This window comes from Boleophthalmus pectinirostris, unplaced genomic scaffold (assembly GCF_026225935.1).
Source record: "Boleophthalmus pectinirostris isolate CB_2022bp ecotype Guang Dong unplaced genomic scaffold, ASM2622593v1 HiC_scaffold_7, whole genome shotgun sequence".
NCBI classification, from domain to species: domain Eukaryota; kingdom Metazoa; phylum Chordata; class Actinopteri; order Gobiiformes; family Gobiidae; genus Boleophthalmus; species Boleophthalmus pectinirostris.
The window spans coordinates 7,800,353-7,814,219 of record NW_026571473.1 but is presented as its reverse complement, the minus strand read 5'-3'; the positions used below and the strand labels follow the sequence as shown (position 1 = coordinate 7,814,219).

Below are 13,867 nucleotides of genomic sequence, written 5' to 3'. Positions count from 1 at the left end.
TTGCATAAACTTAGTGGACTTAGCAGACATTTAGTGTCACAACCATGATTTAGCCTTTTTTTTATTTAAAATATATCGTATCGAATTGTATTGAATATAAAAAGCACTGTATCAAAAAACACATCATATCAGCTTGTGTATCGAGGTATGTATCGTATCGGCAACTTCTTAATCATACCCAGCCCTAGTAATAACATTCTAACCTCACAAGAGTCAGCTTTGTGTAATACAGGACCTTTAAACGTATCTCCATGGAGACAAGCAGGTAACGGCACCAGACTGAGTTACAGAAAATTGCTCATACCATTCTTAAAGATGTACTATGTAATTTTTCTGTTGGAGAGTTAACTACTTGATTGTAGGTCTTGTCTATTACGGAAAAAAAATCATAATTTAGGTCAATATTGAAATCACCATTATTCATATGATTATTTTTTAGTTACATGATCATTTATTCAGCAATTCTCTCTCTCTCAAAAAAAACCCTAAAAACTTTGTTATCGATCATTATTTACGTAAAACTTTCAAACTGAAAATAAATATAGGCTACAAATATGAACCTTAGAGCAGTTTGCGATGTATAAAACATAAATGAATAAAATAAAGTTTGAACATGAAATAAGGCAGAAAAACATAAATGTATCCAAAATAAACAATATATCCAGCTGTTCGATAATGTCTAAAAATAAAATAAATGTACTTATTTATTAGGGGTGTAACTATAACCGAAATATCGTGATATCGTATCGTCAAAGCTCTCACAATAATATATCGAATTACAAGTCTCTGCTTAAATTGAGAGTTATGGTGCAGCAAAATAGACAGAGGGAACTACATAGACCATGATCCTTTGCTCCATTTCAGTGTAGACTACATGAAGAACCTCTACTACCTAATTGTAACCCTGGAGATTTTGTTTTGGCATTGAACTTAAATACTTCCATGGAGATAAACTGATTATGCCAGCAAACGAAGTTACAGGCCAGATCTGTGGAGACGTAACCCAGCTCATTCAAGGCATTTTTGCGCATTAAAAAACGTACACTAATCCAAAGCAGATCAATTTAATGCCGTACTGTAGAACATTCTAATCAAAGCAATAACATTTCCGCGGAGACAAGCAAGTAGCAAACCTGTAAAGTTCCACAGTGCACCTTTAAAAACACATACAGCACAGCTCTTTCGACCTCTTTCTCTGCTCCACTGGATCAAGTGCACTACCCAATTATCACTCTAGTGTAATCTTACTTTCACTACGCCGATCTTCTGTCACCGCGGCAACGCAAGACCATTATCAGAAGGATGCTAGCAATAAGCGAACATCTTAAAATCCGCTGCGGCGCTATCTGTCTTTGTGGAGAAGAAAATGTATGTCTAAAGTGTGAAAAAGTTATAAATAAACGTGCAACAATCCGATCATTCACAGTGGGTCTTGTCATTTTCAGAGGAGGAAGTAGCCGGAGGGTGTATTCTGCCATTAGCGAAAGAGGCCAATTAGGACGGCGTACAGCTGGTGTTTTGACAATTAAAACTCTTCATATAGAGCGAGGAGTTGCAGATTGCTGGTCTGAAGTGGGGCGAGGAGCACTGTTTTTAGTCAAGTTAAAAGAAACACTAAATCCTGTGATACAAAGGTCTGGCCCTGCGGGAAACACAGCTAAGAAGAGGAGAAGAAGAAGAAGAAGCGAAGAAGAGAAGAAGAAGAAAAGCTGTTCTGGATCTAATGTGTGTGTATTTTTATGTTTTTTAGTTTTTAGTCATATTTCAAAGTCTGTTTTGAATGCGCTTTAAGCGTATAGTTCTGAAAAAGAGAAATCTACTATCTAATTGGATGTCAAAACTAGGACTGTCGCAATAGCAATTAACAATCTAAATTCCAATCCAATCCAACAATCCAAATTTTTGTCATATTTCAGAGCCTATTTCCAAATGCACTTTAAACATATAAACAACAACAACCCTCTTCGAAGTCATACCCAGGCAACATAAGAAATGAAGGTAACATTTGAGACGATCTACTATCCATGGGTTTCAGAATTGGGTTCGTTGCCATAGTAATTAACAATCCAAAACAAAATATTGTATCTTTTGAATAGTGAAAAGTCCTCATAATGAAGAAATTAAGGCGTTTTTATGTGTTTTAGTTTCTGGTCATATTTCAAAGCCTGTTTCGAACGCACTTCAAACATATAGTGCTGGAAGAGAAAAATCGACTATCTAATGGGTTTCAGAACTAGGACCGTTGCTATAACAATTAACAATTCAAATATTTCCTCATAATGAAGAATTTTTATATTTTTAAAGTTTTTTCATCATATTTTGGAGTCTGTTTCCAAATGTGCTTTAAACATATAGTTCTGGCAACCCTTTTCGAAGACATACCCACGGAACATAAGAAAGGACAGTAACATTTGAGATGACCTACTATCCACAGGTTCGTTGCCATAGTAATTAATAATCCAAAAATAAAATATTGTATCTTCTTAATAGTGAAAAGTCCTCATAATGAAGAAATTAAGAATTTTTTATGTTTTTTAGTTTTTGGTCATATTTCGAAGTTTATTTCGAATGCGCTTTAAATTATGTAGTTCTAAAAGAGAGAAAAATATACTATCTACTATCCATGAATTTCAGAACTAGGACCGTTGCCACAGCAATTAACAATCCAACACAAAATATTGCATCTTTCCTCATAATGAAGAAATTAAAATTTTTTATATTTTTTGTTTTCTGTCATATTTCAGAGCCTGTTTCCAAAAACATATAATTCTGGCAACCCTCTTTGAAGACACACCCAAGCAACATAAGAAACATTTGACAGGATCTACTATCTATGGATTTCAAAATTAGGTTCATTGCCACAGTAGTTAACAATCCAAAACAAAATATTGTATCCTCTGGAATAGTGAAAAGTCCTCATGATGAAGAATTTTTTTTAAGTTTTTGGTCATATTTCAAAGTCTAAATATTAGGGATGTAACAATAACCAAAATATGGTGATATCGTATCGTCAAAAGTCTCACAATAATATCATGGACTGTCACAGTATATCAAATTACAAAACCCAATAGCTAATAAACATCAGGAACTACATACCCCATGATTTATTTCAGCACAGACAAGATGAAGAAATATGTTTTTACTTGAATTCTTGGGATTATGACAGAAATAATCAAAATCTTGTCAGGGTATTTTAAAAGCAAAAAAGTGTTCTATCTACAATTATATCAACCTGTAAAAAATATCGCAATAAATATCGTAAAGTGAGATGCATATCATTACATCCCTACTAAAGATATAGTTCAGACAATCCTTTTGAAAGACATACCCAGGCAGCATAAGAAAGAAAAAGGTAACATTTCAGACAATCTACTATTCATGGATTTTAGAATTACACAAAAATAGGACCGTTGCCATGGTAATTAACAATCCAAAACAAAAAATGACATCTTATGAATAGTGAAAAATCCACATAATGAACAAATGGTTTATTAAAGGAGCACTCCACCAGTTTGTCTCCATGGAAATATTATTGCTTCGTCTAAAATGTTCCACAGTATACTTTCAACCTATTTATCACGATTCAGATCTGTGGAATGTCGCCCCTATTCACAGAAGGAATTATGGTACTTTTGAGCAATAAAAACACCTGTACTGAATAAACGGTCGATGGATATGTTTAATGTCATACCAAGGAACATTCCAGGCAAAGCAATAACATCTCCATGGGGACACGCCACCAGAAAAGTTACGCAGTGCACCTTTAAGAATGATTCAACCACTTAAAAGGGCTTAGAGTTTGAAGTCGAGGAGGGTTTTTCTGAAGTAGCCAAGTTACTAAGGCTGAATCATTCTTAACTACTCAGTGTTCATTATGAATTAAGCCTTTGTTTGTGCTTAAATGTTATAAATATGGCTTCCTCTTTAAAGTGAAGTGTCTGGGTTTGCTCTTTAAACTTGTCCAAAGTAGAATAAGGTTAAGCTAAAATAATAAAAGTTAGTACAAGTTTCTGATTTTCATGCTTTTCTAATTATGACTTGGTCTGATGGGATAATAACTGTGGTAAATATTTTAAATGTTACAAAAGTTCTTTTTTGCAGAGGAGTGTACGTCTGGAGTTTCTCTTTAAACTTGTCCAAACTCAAATTAAGTTGAGTTAAAAAACTAAAAGTGCCTTAATGTTGGTTATGTATTTAGATGTTTTAAAAATGTTACAAAGCTTTATGGTCTTTTTGCAGTGAAGATCGATCCTGGAGTAGCTCTTTAAACTTGTCCAAACTAGAATAAGTCAGGTTAAAACAGTAAAAACAAGTGCTGTAAAGTTGGTAATATATGTAGATGTTTTAAAATGGCAGGTGTTACAAATGTTTAAGGACGTTTTGCAGTGAAAATTGTCTCTGGAGTTTCTCTTTAAACTTGTCCAAACTGGAAGAAGGTTGAGTGAAAACAGTAAAAGTGCTGTAATGTTTGTAATACATTTAAAAAAAAAAGAAAAGCTAAGTGTTGTAAATGTTTAAGGTCTCTTCGCAGTGAAAGTTGTCTCTGGAGTTGCTCTTTAAACCTGTCAAAACTCAAATAAGGTTGAGTTAAAAGAGTAAAAGTGCTGTAAAGTTGGTAATATATTTAGAAAAATTTAAGTGTTACAAATGTTTAAGGTCTTTTTGCAGTAACGATTGACTCTGGAATTGCTCTTTAAACTTGTCAAAACCCGAATCATCTAAATATAAAACATTACAAGTGCTGTAAAGTTGGTAATATATGTAGATATTTTAAAAGGTAAATGTTACAAATGCCAAAGGTCTTTTTGCAGTGAAGATTGTCATGGAGTTGCTCTTTAAATCTGTCAAAACTCGAATAATGTTGAGTTAAGTGTTGTAAAGCTGGACATGTATTTAGAGACATTTTAAAGGTAAGCGTTACAAATCTTTAAGGTCTCATTGCAGTGAAAATTGTCTCTGGAGTTTCTCTTTAAACTTGTCCAAACTAGAATAAGGTTGAGCTAAAAAAGTAAACGTGCCGTGAAGTTGGTTATGCATTTAGAAAAAAATAAAAGGTAAGTGTTACAAATGTTTAAGGTCTCATTGCAGTGAAAATTGTCTCTGGAGTTTCTCTTTAAACTTGTCCAAACTAGAATCATCTAAATATAAAACAGTAAAAGCGCCTGAAGTTGTGTAATTTGCGGAGTGCAGATAGATTTACACATCTGTCAGCGACACATCTCACAAAAACACATACAGATGTTCAATTAAAGCAGGAGCCACAGTCTTGGCTCGTGTTTGCACTGGCCCACGTTGTTTGCAGAGCAACAACGGTTGCTAGTGGCAACACCGTCCACTCCCGTTTCCAGGAGCCTGTTGCTAGGAGACCAACAGAATACTTCCCAAACCAAACAATGCCATCCCCCCACCTGATCCCTGTATCTCACGCTAGGCGCAAACTTACAACAAGTGTGGTTAGCTCTTAATTTTAGACAGCGAGGAGAGGAGGGGAGGAGAGATCAGACTTTTACAGACTCTACTTCAGAGCTGATCACAGACGACAGGAGAAAGTGCTGTTGTTTTAACCGTCGACGTATAAATGGTTGTAAGTACTTCCACAAAGGAGGTATGTTAAAGTCATCAACTCCCCCTTTATACTTTTCCGCTGGACACAAACGTTCCTGTAATACAAAGCCTGAAAGCCCGGTCTGGAGCACGGCCAAACTTCTCACAGCTGAACATTCGTAAACAAGCTCCAATGAGTTCTAATGCTGTAGCGTTCATTTACACAGGGTTGGGCCATGTGAAAAAACATGGGAAAACAAACAACTATTAGATATTATTGTTGCATTTTGACACACTTTTTTGACACCTTCACTTAAATTAAACAAAAAATGTACTTTAATTGTAAGTTAAATTCCTAAATCAAAGCCAAATGTGTCAAAACTAAGACTAAACCAAGACTTAATTAAGACTTAATAAAGAAAATTATGACAAAAATCGTACGCTCTACTTTCATAAAACAGTACATTTCAGTCCTAATGGAGACTCTTGTGGTGTTTATATTTATTAATTTTTATTTTGTTGCATTATGAATTATTGCATTCGCCAATATTGCAAAAAAATATTGGTATTTTTACGATTTATTTTGCGCAGCTCTATAATTTCCAAAGCTTAGCACTTGCCTTTAACCAGTTTTTTATCTTTATTTTTAAGTCTGAATCAACAGGTCTCTATCCCAATACGTGCGATCTGATTTCTATTCATATTTTCCCCATTCAAAAGATATAATATTTTGTTTTAAATTGTTAATCGCTATGGCAACGATGCATTTTCTTTTTCCCTCGTAGGGCCGGGCGTGCTGCTCCGGACACAAAGCCCAAATAAAGATATGATGTGAGATTTGTGTCCAGTGTGAGGCTGTTCTTCAGGCCTGTCTCATTAAGTCACCGCTAATCCAATCAAAGCCTGCTCCCGGTGTCCACAGATGGGAGAGGTAAGGAGGGACAGACAGATGAAGAGATGGAGGGAGGGGGGAAAGAGAGAGAGAGGGGGGAAGGGGGGAAGGCAGAGAGAGAGAGAGAGAGAAAAAAAGAGATGGAAAGGGACAGAGAGAGTAAAAGAGAGGGGGAAAGAGAGCACGAGGGAGAGAGATCGAGCAAGGGAGATGCACAGAGGGAGAGAGATAAAAAGAAGAGAGGGGGAGGGGGACAGAGAGAAAGGCAAAGAGAGTGAGTAAATGGGAGGGGGAGAGAGTGAAACAGGGACAGAAAGAGTAAAAGAGAGGGAGAGAGAGATCAAGAAGAGAGAGTGGGGAGGCAAAGAGAGAGAGCAGGGGACATGCACAGATGGAGAGAGATAAAGAGAAGAGAGGGGGAGGGAAACAGAGAGAGTGAGTAAATGGGAGAGAGGGAGGGAGAGCAAAACGGGGATGGAAAGAGTGAAAGAGAAGGTGAAAAGAGGGAGAGAGATCAAGAGAAGAGAGCGGGGGTGGGCAAAGAGAGAGAGCAGAGAAGATGCACAGAGGGCAAGAAATAAAGAGAAGAGAGGGGGACGGAAACAGAGAGAGGGACAGAGAAAGAGACTAAATGAGAGAGAGTGGGGGAGGGAGAGCAAAACAGGGATAGAAAGAGTAAAAGAGAGGGGGAGAGATTGAGAGGAGAGAGTGGGGGAAAAGACAGAGAGCAGGGGAGATGCACAGACGGCGAGAGATAAAGAGAAGAGAGGGGGTGGGAGACAAAGAGAGATGGACAGAGAGAGAGAAAGAGTATTTAAGAGGGAGGGAGAAAGAAAAGCAAAGAGAGAGGGGGAGGGAGAGCAAAACAGGGACAGAAAGAGTAAAAGAGAGGGGGAGAGAGAGAACAAGGGAGAGAGATAAAGAGAAGAGAGTGGGGGGTGGGGAGATGCACACAGGGAGAGAGATAAAATGAAGAGAGGGGGAGGGAAACAGAGAGAGAGTGAATGAGAGGGAGCGAGAGAGAGAAAGGCAGAGAGAGAGAGAGCGGGGGAAGGAGAGTGAAATGAGAACGGAAAGAGAAAAAGAATGGGAGAGAGAAATGGAGAGGAGAGAGTAGAGGGGCAAAGACAGAGCAGGGGAGATGCACAGAGGGGAAGAAATAAAGAGAAGAGAGGGGGGAGGGAAACAGAGAGAGGGACAGAGAGAGAGAGTAAATGAGAGAGAAAGGTAGAGGGGAAGGTAGAGAGAGAGAGAACGGGGGAGAGAGAGTAAAAGAGAGGGGGAGAGAGAAAATGAGGGAGAGAGATCGAGAGGAGAGAGTGGGGGGGCAAAGAGAGAGAGCAGAGGATGATGCGCAGAGGGAGAGAGATTAAGAGAAGGGGGGAGGGACAGAGAGAGTGAGTAAAATGGGAGGGATAGAGAAAGGGAGAGAGGAAGGCAGAGAGAGAGAAAGCGGGGGAGAGAGAGCGAAACAGGAACAGAAAGACTAAAAGAGAAAAGAAAGGGAGAGAGAGAGAATGAAATGAGGGAGAAAGATCAAGAGGAGAGAGTGGGGGGGCAAAGAGAGAGAGCAGGGGAGATGCACAGAGGAAGGGAGATAAAAAGAAAGGGGGCGCAGAGAGAGTGAGTAAATGAGAGGGAGGGAGAGAGAAAGGGAGAAGAGAAGGCAGAGAGAGAGAGAGTGGGGGAGGGAGAGTGAAACGGGGACGGAAAAAGTAAAAGAGAGGGGGAGAAAGAGATCAAGCAGAGAGAGTGGGGGGCAAAGAGAGAGACAGCAGGGGAGATGCACAGAGGGAGAGAGATAAAGAGAAGAGAGGGGGGTGGGACAGAGAGAGTGAGTAAATGAGAGAGAGAGAGAAGAGAGGGCTGCAAGAGAGCTAAATAGATGAGGACAGAGATGACGGGAGAGTGAAAGAGATGGAGAAAGAGGTCAAGAGAGAGAAAGATGGAGACTTGGAGATAGATAAATATAGAGAGAGAGACACACACACACAGAGAGAAAGATGGAGAGAGTGAAAGAGAGAGAGAGGGAGCAAGCCAACCTCTGGCCATCAGCGCAACCTGTCCACTCCGTCCCCGTGACAAACACACACAGGGAAAGATCAAACCGTTGCCATGGCGATCGTGTGTTTGCTGCAAATGCCCCCCCCCCCCCCCAACAGTCAGGCTCTTCTAACCCTTTCCAGATTTCCACCACCACTCACTCCACCCCTCCTCCACCCCCCCACCACCACCCATTCACTCCCCGCAGCCCGTGTCTATTTAACGTCAGGAGATGAAAAGTAGCGTTCACAAGTGCGTCGCTCCGACCGCGAGCTCCGACACACGCCGAGCCGACAAGGGGAGAGCGAGAATACACCTGGGGTTTCAGAGAGGTGGAAAAAAAATTAGGACCGTCTGCTGCCATAGCGATTAACAATTTCAAACTAAATATTATCTGCTTTGAACGGGGCGAAAAACGTGAAAATGTTGGATATAACAGGAAGCTGAAACCAAAAGAGACATGAATTTTGGTCAACATCACCCCTCTGAAACAGATAATACTCCCTACAATTGTACAACTCACCCTTATGTAACAGATAATACTCCCTACAACTGTACAACAACTCACCCTTATGTAACAGATAATACTCCCTACAACTGTACAACAACTCACCCTTATGAAACAGATAATACTCCCTACAACTGTACAACAACTCACCCTTATGAAACAGATAATACTCCCTACAACTGTACAACAACTCACGCTTATGTAACAGGTAATACTCCCTACAACTGTACAACAACTCACCCTTATGAAACAGATAATACTCCCTACAACTGTACAACAACTCACCCTTATGTAACAGATAATACTCCCTACAACTGTACAACAACTCACCCTTATGAAACAGATAATACTCCCTACAACTGTACAACAACTCACCCTTATGAAACAGATAATACTCCCTACAACTGTACAACAACTCACCTTATGTAACAGATAATACTCCTACAACTGTACAACAACTCACCTTATACAATAATACTCCCTACAACTGTACAACAACTCACCCTTTATGTAACAGATAATACTCCCTACAACTGTACAACAACTCACCCTTATGAAACAGATAATACTCCCTATAACTGTACAACAACTCACGCTTATGTAACAGGTAATACTCCCTACAACTGTACAACAACTCACCCTTAGGTAACGGATAATACTCCCTACAACTGTACAACACCTCACGCTTATGTAACATAAAATACTCCCTACAACTGTACAACTCACCCTAATGTAACAGATAAGACTCCCTACAACTGACAACAACTCACCCTTATGTAACAGATAATACTCCCTACAACTGTACAACAACTCATTCTTATGTAACAGATAATACTCCCTACAACTGTACAACAACTCATCTTATGTAACAGATAATACTCCCTACAACTGTACAACAACTCACCCTTATGTAACAGATAATACTCCCTACAACTGTACAACAACTCACCCTTATGTAACAGATAATACTCCCTACAACTGTACAACAACTCACCTTTATGTAAGAGATAATACTCCTTACAACTGTACAACAACTCACCTTTATGTAACAGATAATACTCCTTACAACTGTACAACAACTCACCTTTATGTAACAGATAATACTCCCTACAACTATACAACAACTCACTCCATGGACTCTTGTATAAAGCCATGATTTTATATTGTATTACTTATCTTTTTATTTTAGTTTTACTGTACATTTACATTTATATAATTATGTCTTATCTGACACACTCGCTACTTACATAGAATTTATTATTACCGTTTATATTTTTGCTCTGTGTTATTATATTATATTGTGATGTGTGAGCTACTGTGTCCAAATAATTTCCCTTGTGGATCAATAAAGTTTGTCCAAGTCTAAATTTAAAAAAAAGCTCCAAATACACAAAATAATGTGTTTGGTGGCAGCTAATCCAAAGGCTGACGGTTGAATTCCTGCTACTAACAATGCATATAGTGTTTGCATTCTTGGGCAAAACAACCATACTCTTGACCTAAAAAAAAAACATTTCCTTGAAGATAAGAATTAGTACAGATTTCCATGGCAAAACTGGCAGCCAATCACAATACCGCAAGTTAAGTAAACAAAAACTCAATCATTTTTCTAGCCTCCACGACGTATTTTTACATTGGACAAACATATATACACACAACACTTGACTTGATGCTCCCCAAACCCAGGTGGCCCAATAGTGGTCCCCAGCTGCTGTCCCCAGAAACTGTAATTCATCATTTAGCTGTTCAAATTTACCCCTGGCCTGTGTGGATGTTTGCTACCAAATAACATAGTCTCTGAATGGTTATTAGCATCTGAATTGTGCGCTTCTTCTATAATGACACTTTGATACCCAACTACCTTCCAGTTGTATATTGAGTTTCCCATTCATCCCAAGCTGTATGGAAATCAGCTAATACAATACTACTTTGAAACACTGAGGTCTGACTGATACTTACAATGGCAATAAACAAAGGCCTTTTTTAACTTCTGGCAATTGTACCCTCTCTCTTTTGTTTTCCAAATCCATTTAAAAAGATAGAAAGGAGCACCTAAAATCTAAAATGGCCTAATTTGTCCTGAAAGTGCCTATATTATACGATTTTCTGTGGTGTAATGTTGTTTCCGAGTTGTGTTTTGTTTTTTTATTCACTCATTTAACATACAAGCTCTGCATATTTATTAGGCTGTGTTCTTCTCTCAAACAGAAAACACTCTGTTCAGCTTGTTATGGTAATACAAGAAGTGCTCCACTGCGTTTTTAAACTCCATACACGTTCACTAGAATCACTTGGATGATTTCAGTCCAGGAATTGCCAATCTCAACTGAACAAAAGATTAAATGTAGCTTGGAAACTACCACTACATGACATCACAAGGTGGACCGGAGCATTTTGAGATTTGGAGATCTAGACAAACTAATAATAAATGTGTGAATGAAACAAAACACAACTCCAGGTATGTTTTTGATGAGGTAACAACATTCTAACATGCTTAAAAGCTCACAAGAGTCCACTTTGTGTAATATAAGGCTTTAACTTTCAGTAAGTTTTGGATAATAAGTCTTTACGAAGTACACATCTTGACAAATTCAGATGTAAAAAGTCCAAAGAAGGAACACAAAAAGCGTGGACGAAATATTGGGGGCTGTAGCTAACCATGTCTGAGTGGATTCTGGGCAGTAGTGAGGAGGAGGGGGCACGTATTGTGATGCAAATACCTTCTTTTTGTCTACCGTTTGTGGCAGGAAATTTAATTAGCAGTTGTGTAGCGCTGATAGCAACAGGTGGAATGTGAAGAATGTATTTGATGATACACACGCACACACAAGCATAGACAGTCAATATTTCATTTCACAACTAGTTTCAACTTGTTGCCGCCACACGGGAGCCAATGGGAGACACTTTTTCTGCCGCTAGACAAGATTTGTTTCTCCATTTCCTAGCAACCGTGAGCGCACAATGATTTCCAAAGTGTGAGCGGGGAGAGAGAGGGGGAGAGGGAGAGGAGTCAGCCAGGCGTAATCGCAAAGACATAAAACATTCAACTTTCAGGACACTGCGGAGACAAACTTAATATAGAAGTGATTAGCTGGACGTTTAGTTTATCCAAAAAGAAGAGAAAGAACAACTGTTTGGAGGAAATAAAGGCAGACTGTGCAACTTTTCCAGTGGAAGCTCTGCCACCTGGTTGTCTCCAAGGAGATGTTATAGCTTTGTCTGGAATGTTAACACAGTAAGGCGTTAAAACGTATCCGTCTCCATGGAAACTGAGCAACACATGCAAAGCAATCTCTATGGAGACCAGAAAGGGAAGCCACCAGGCCAAGTTGCATACAGGTCAGATTTGTGGAGAGGCGCACCCATTTTTTAAGGTATTTTCTTTGTAATAAAAACGTCACTTAAATTTAATGCCAGAATATGGAACCAGGCAAATCAAAATAAATCTCCATGGAGACAAATATAAAAAAGTTAGGCATGTTTAAGATTCTAGGGGTCAAAATCTACATGTTTGTGTCATCGTTACTGTCCATTTATGAAAGTTTAATGTGACAAAACGCAAATTATCTTAACAAAAATATAAACTACTTGTTGACAGCTACAAAGTCATATCAGTCTTGACAGAGGAAATGAGCTAACCGTATAGATACTTTGCAGTGACATCACATTGGGGGGGGGCAGCTGTTACCATGGTGACGCAATGCACACATGCACACACACTGCCCAAACAGCACAAAATAATCTGAAAACAATACAAGTGTTCATGGTCCCGTTTAGGAGTTTGATTTTCAACAAAAAGGTGAGTGTGACTAACTGAAAAACTATTGGCTGTTAAAATGAGACATGTTTATCAGCGCAAATCAGTGCACTTGTTTATAGTTTCGGGTAAGTGAGTTCTTTACGGTCAGTTTGTGTTAGAATAAAGCCCAGATTAAAGGCCAACCTGATTAACAGAGATTCAGACAGGGCAGTGCCTACAGTTAGTATCACCCCTCCAGGCAAAAATTGATGACATCAGCTGGAAAGTATTACTAGTATGCTGTGTTTTTTTTTATTTTTAATTAAATGTTAAAATTGGAGCTTCTAACGGTGCAATGGACCATAAAACGTACAGAAAATTACAAATAAAAGCACTCTTAGTTCTCCTTTAAGATCAAACGTGCCCTAACAAAGCCAAGTATTTATGGAAATCACCAAACTGTAACGCTATCTGTACAAATGACACCATTAGTTTCCACTTAACAAGCCCCACAAGGCTTCCACCCTGTCTGCCTCTCTGCTCTGCCTCTTCCTGACATGCCTTTGACTGGCTCGAGTTATGGGGATAAACCATTTAAAGTGTGCAAGCGCCATCGCACAATAAAGAGCACAATAGGCTCAGACGGTTCCGCTAAACCAACAGGAGGTAAATGCGAAGCGACGCGAATTGGGCAGGCCGGCTAGCGCAACAAGTGATGGTCTGTGGTCTATATCTGTAGCCGGGTATTGAGCGACAACTTCTCCCCGGGGCAATAGAGGGAGTCATTATGATAGAGGCTAAATACAGCTAATCATGTGACCAAAAGCTCGGTCAGGTCACCGCTGTCAAAGAGGCCAGGGACTATTGACAGCTGGAGTCCACTAAACACCACACACTCGCTGCGTAGATCAAATTAATAGTAGTGCAAAGTAGCTGCTATAAAAAGGGTATTTCACAATGGTTAAGTATACCATTTAGACAATTTAGGCAGTGAAGTTCAAATGAAATAAAAGTAAACTGTAAATCCCTTCTTCAGCCTATCCAAAAATCACCAAAAAGTAAAGGTGCACTGTGTAAATTTTCTGGTTGCAGAGTCCATGTTCCACAAAATATCTAAAATGTATCTTTATCCAGGTGAAAT

The 13,867-nt window shown here is 39.0% G+C and overlaps 1 protein-coding gene across 5 annotated transcripts in view; it reads right to left on the bottom strand.

Moving 5' to 3' along the window:
* The window catches only part of rfx2 (regulatory factor X, 2 (influences HLA class II expression)), a 58,325-nt gene that overhangs the window by 41,275 nt on the left and 3,183 nt on the right, over positions 1-13,867 (bottom strand). The window lies entirely within an intron of this gene.